This window comes from Protomyctophum bolini, assembly GCF_963924005.1.
Source record: "Protomyctophum bolini genome assembly, chromosome: 20".
In the NCBI taxonomy this organism is placed as follows: Eukaryota; Metazoa; Chordata; class Actinopteri; order Myctophiformes; family Myctophidae; genus Protomyctophum; species Protomyctophum bolini.
This window is the reverse complement of record NC_137881.1, coordinates 23,294,659-23,301,042: the sequence shown is the minus strand read 5'-3', so window position 1 is coordinate 23,301,042 and position 6,384 is coordinate 23,294,659.

The following is a 6,384-nucleotide window of genomic DNA, read 5'->3' as shown; positions in this document are numbered from 1 at the left end:
TCTGCTTGTCATCGTTACTAGTTAACGTTAGGATAGCTTACTTCAGAAACAATAACTTATTCCACTGTGACGTGTCAAAACCCGGCAAAGTGGGCGTTTATCCCTTGGGATAACTTGACAGTGTGAGAAATGTATGTGTCTCACGCTCATTGCGTTAGAGTTGGCAGCTCTGCTGTGTGTGTGTGTGTGTGTGTGTGTGTGTGTGTGTGTGTGTGTGCGTGTGTGTGTGTGTGTGTGTGTGTGTGCGTGCGTGTGCGCGTGTGTGCACTTATGTGGCCTAGTCCCTTCTTTTGGATTAATTTTGCAAAATCCGGCAACACTGGTCTATTACACCTACGGGTGCTGGAATGGAGTGCGTCACCCACCCATAACACCCTCCCAGCGCCCAGTGAGGCCTGGAGTGAGAACGAGGAGCTGGCATCTCATCAATTATCTCACATGGCTGCCTCTCTCATGTCTGCTTGCCGCCGATGGGCACCGCCGGCCCACACACACACCCATTCACCCCCTCGCTCTCCCACTGCACCTAATGAGCAGTGGACACTACAGTATGACCAAGCACATTTACTCAGTGGTGGATAAAGTATATTGTCGGGCAGAAACCTGTTATCTCCATTTTGTTATTTTTGGTGTTTATTTGTAAATGAATGCCCTACTTGATCGTACGACGGCGCCACACAAAGCATCAGAAGTAGCAAATCCGCAATCTTGTAGATCTGCTACTTTTGCAGTTATTGAATTTGAGACACAGATGATATACTCAAGTAAATGCTCAAATGAGTAAGAAATACGGAGCACTTTTATTTTTCATTTTCAGAACTGTTCAATCTACCATCTTACAACTGATGTGAGCTCGTAGATCTGCAATTTTCACAATTATTTATAATTTTGGGAAATGTGTGTTGTAAATGTTATAGCAAAAGTACATTATCAAAAAGATAATGTACTAATTTGTGCAACACATTCCAACAACAAAGCAATTCTATGTGCTTTACATCCAAAACATTACGAAAAAGAAACGGGACATAAATGAAACGCCTATTCGCCGAGCAAGTTTCACTTGCAGTTGAGTAACGTTTGACGTGGAGAATTTGTACTCTGACTCAAAGTACTGGGGGTTGAGTTCTTCGTCCGCCTGCACTGGCTGCCGCGGCCCCCGCTCCACCATTCATCTCACCCACTGGAGCTAATGAGCGCTCGCCATGGCTCTGCCGCAGCGGAGGAGGAGGCGAGAAGCACTCTCTGCACATGACGTATTATATGGACCTTTTCGCTTTAATGAGGCTCGTCTGTGAGCCATGGTGTGCTCCGTTTTTTAGCTCGAGCTAAAAAGCAGCACGGTGGATGTGAAAGATCAATAGTGACTGTGTGGATGATGTATGGACGCTTTGCTGTTGCGTTAATGAGGATCGTCTCGATGGTGTGTTTGTTTTAGCACCGGCCAAAACCACATCGTGGATATATAAGATGTCAATACTACTACTGACTTTAAATGGTCGTTGGAGCAATTACTGAACTTTGTAAACATGCATATAAGGCCTACACATATTCATATAGTAAGGTTGTCCCGATCCGATCGCGTGGTTGGAAATCGGACCTGAAGTTGAACACGTCATTTTCAAATCGGATCGGGGGCAAAAACAATTGATCGGGACATCCCTAGCATATAGTTAAATAGTATATTGTTACTGTCGGGCAGAAACCTCTTATCTCCATAACTTTTTGTGTGATCATTCACAGCAGCAGGCACAGGATCACACAAAAATATCAAAAGTATGAGATCTGCAAGCTCGAAATGCGGCACGAAGTCACTTGTTTTGAGCTTGTAGATCTGCTACATTTGCTGTTTTTGATGCATGAAATCTGAAAAGTGACAGTTTTGGCCATTTGATGTTTCCCCCCGACAGAGACAACATATTAAATGTGTTCAATACTTAAACTAAAGTAGATAAGGCTGTCAAATGCATCTACTTCAGCTCTATGTTCCCTCACCCATTATGTTCCCTAGAGTCCCTCAAAATTTAAACTAGATCTAACCCCAAGTCTAACTCTAAACTGAGGGAACATATGGGGCTGAGGGAACATAGGCATGATCCCACATATAAGGGACACAATTTAAGTTAACATAAACATGTTGCCATTCTAAACCAATAGCCAGGTCTGGCAAGGAGTGTTTATTCATAGCACAAGACAATTTATTGTGCTTCAACAGAGATCATATTATTGACAAAACCCTGCCATTATTTGTCGAGGATAACAGTGTGGGGGAGGTAGTATACGCAGCAAAATAAAGGCTTCTGGGAGTAGAAATGGAAGTGAATAGGTCACTTAGGATCTAGCAGTCTATGTGATTGTGATTATAATATATTATGCTATTAAGGTAAAGCAATTAAAATGAAGTTGTTTTAAATCTTAGAGCAGCCAAGTATGTAGTTAAATTAGGAATGGGCCTGGATGCGGTTGGCTGCCTGTAACAGTGCCTGTGGCCATGGCACCACACAACTCATTACTTCATTAAGTTGCCCACAGTAGATATTATGTAATGTTATATATTTAGACTGATTTGTCGCCAAAGATCTGCCTCCCATTTTTGTGTGTTCAGTGCAGTGGCCTGGACTGCAGGACGCTGTGTCCTCGTACTCCACTGTTTAGTGGTCAGGAGGTGACCAGCAGTGTTGGAAAGTAACTAAGTGCATTTACTGAAGTACTATTAACCCATTTAGACCTGAGGACGATTCTACAAATGTCTTCTAAATCCCGACAGTTTTCTGAAAAACCTATGTTTCTATGTCAGTGGTGCTCAACCTTTTTCATGTCAAGGACCCCCGGTATTATCTGTATTTGGTCGCAAGCGCGGACCCCCATCTGAAAATGTGTTCCCGTCCTGAAAGGGTACTATTTTTTGAGTACAATTTTGAGCTCACAATGCAACACATTGTGAACTTGTAGATCTGCTATTTTCAAATGATTTTTCTACATTTGACGTGTGAAATGGGACATTTTGCATAATGGGTACTTTCTACTTTTGGTACTATAATTACATCAGCTGTAATTACTCAAACTGTACATGTTTGAGTATATTTGTATTTTTTTGACACTTCCCCTCCAAAATTTCAATGCACTTTTAACTAAGGTACATTAACCACTTACGCTATATTTCAAACATAGTGACAATAGCCAATCTACAAGCTCACAGTGCGTCACAATTCAGTGCTGTTGTGAGCTTGTAGTGCCTTCGGAAAGTATTCACACCCCTTCACTTTTACCACATTTTGTTTTGTTACAGCCTCATTTCAAAATGGATTAAATTCGTTTTTTTCCTCATCGATCTACAAACAATACCCCATAATGATGAAGTGAAAAAGGTTTTTTCAAATATTTTGTTAATTTATTAAAAATAAGAAAAAAAAAAAACTTTTTTCACTTCATCATTATGGGGTATTGTGTGTAGATTGAGGAGGAAAAAAGCTAATTTAATCAATTTTTAAATGAGGCTGTAACAAAACAAAATGAGGTAAAAGTGAAGGGGTGTGAATACTTTCCGAAGGCACTGTAGATCTGCTATTTTCACTATTGACCATTTCATTGCATCACAACGCGTTGTGAACTTTTAGATCTTGGAAACATTTAGAAAGTAGAAACTGGTTAAGTGTATTTGTGGGTTTGATAAATATTGAACCAATGAAGAGTATTTACAAGAGCTTGTGACTATTTATAACAATTCGATCCATTGGAACATATCTTCCTGAAAAACAGCAGCATGATGCGTTGCTGTAGTCATGGCAACTGCATTTTATAGGAACACTGTTTTATTTGTGACGCAGCACAACAAAAACCCCTATGACTCACTGCATCCTCCCAAAACACAGATAGATAGATAGATGGATAGATAGCACTTTTATTACTAAAGTTGACATGCGTAAACGGCAGACGAAACAACGTATGTTTTTTTTCTGCATCAGGCCTTCAATGGTTGTGATGGTGGTGTAGTGGTGCCTGCCCATCACCACAGTTTGTGGGTTCGAATCCATCGTGGTGCATTCGGCTTTGTCGAGCTCACATCAAGCACAGCAAGCTCAGATCACAACACAAAGTGACACCCAGCTAACTTGTACATCAGCTATTTTTGAAAAATGTTGAATAATTTCACATTTTTTGACACAAATATTCTCATCTGGGGGAGGGCAAAAGAAATCAGATGGGGTCCATGGCCAAATATATCAATTTGAATTTGTGGGTCCTTGTCACGAAAATGGTTTGAGAACTACTGATTTAGAAGGCATTTTGTAGAATCGGCCTTAGGCCTTAATGGTCTTAGTGGTTAATAAAATGAATAAAGTAGAATAACATGTATACGAAGTTCAGTGACCCGGCAGAGAGCCACTGGGTGGTCCACTCCGTCTGGGCATCTAGTGCGGATGCCTCCTGGCCAAGCATCTCCTTAGGGAGGTCTTCAGTGCACGTCCCACTGGCAGTGGGAGGAGGCACTGGGGAACACCAAGGACCAGATGGAGGGGATGCTCCATGCTACATGGCCTTGGAACGCCCCTGAATCCCCCAGGAGGAAGAGGCTAATGTGGCCCAAGAAAGGGAAGTGCAATCTACGATTCACTACTGGAACTGTTACCCGACTCCGTATAAGCACTACAATAATAAACAGAACCCCACTGCAGATGGAACTTAAAAAAGAAACGGCGTTGGATCCATTTTCATAACTCCTTGTGGCCTATACCTCTTGCCACAAATAACGCGATATCTTGGGTCGTGATTAGTTAGGCAAGAGAAGCTTATTTATACAGCACATTTCAACAGCATGCTGGCAATTCTATGTGCCTTACGAAATTCAGCATTTTTCAAATAGTTAACATCATTTTGCCTCAGTCTGACGACTCTGACTCAGTGCAATTCATCCGTCCATCAATTTAACATAACTATTTTCCATTCTGGTACAAAAACAAGATATTATGTTCAGACATGCCTAATAACAACTTTCTTCATTGTATTAACCTAGCTGGCATTGGACTCAACACTTCAGCTTATGTGGATAGTTAATCATAACAAAGCCATTCTCAACCTGTAGGGAAAAGGTTATGGTATGTTTTTCTTTAAAACCTTGAAAAGTGTATTTTTCATTGTGATACCGAACACAATCAATTAATTGATCAATCAATTTTTTTGGAGCAATTGATTGATATTGATATATATTGATATTATATTGATATTGATATTTTTAAATTTGAATACAAATGCTCTGAAATTGAACGGCTGGTGTGTTAAGAGATGGGTGGTCTGCGGACATGGTTGAGATTTTCAAGTGGGCCTTGATCCAGGAAAGGTTGGGAACCCCTGTATGTCTTAACAGAATGTTCCAGAACAGCCCTTTCTGGGGAACTGGTAACAGCTGGTGTTTTTTACTATCAGGATGTGATGAATGAACTCTCTTAAGTTTTTTGTAATACTGAGCCATAACTTTGACAACGAAACATGGGCTGAGAAATACCGTACTTCATATAGAAAAATACATAAATGTAAAAATGGCCAATATGTGTTGTTCTTTTCCCCCTTATTACTGTGGGGGTTTTGGAACTGCTGTTTTAACCCATTAAAACATCTGTGATATTTTAGCTATGCATATAGGCTATATAGCCACAATGCCACATCTAGCCTACATCTGCAATTTTTTTAAATAATCTCGAAAGTGTTTGAATTATTATTATTATTATTTGTAAAAAATCCTCTCTTCTGGGGGTCTCCCTGGCACAACACATTTTCAGGTGCGGGGGTCCTCCACGGCCAATTAAATACATATCATTTTGGCACAAAAACGTTTGAGAACAACTGATTTTGAAGGCATTTGTAGAATCGGCCTCAGCATGTCCAAGTTTGACACATTCATTTGGGTTTCACCCTCTTTCTCTCTCACTCTCGTCACACACACACACACACACACACACACACACACACACACACACACACACACGCACACACACTATGGTGTGTGTCTTTCCTGCTATATGGCTGGATGGATTTTTGTCAGCATCAAGCAAAGGATGACGTCAGAGCGTGGCTGGCTGGCTGGGCTATGTGGTTGGTTGCTACTTGCTGCCTCAGACAGCCAGCTTTTGTGTGTGTGTGTGTGTGTGTGTGTGTGTGTGTGTGTGTGCGTGGGGGGGGGGTGCACGTGCATGCGCAGCCTATAATACACAATAAATCCAGCCCCCTTCACTCTCCCAGTGTTGCCATACCTGCTTATTATAAGCAACTTTGAGCTTCTTTGTTTCTTCTAGTTATATATTGGTATTGTGTGTTGCGTTTTGGGGGGATTGTTTCGAGAGTGTAATTGTTTATCTGGGCTTGCTTCCTAAATGTTGTTTATACCAGCAA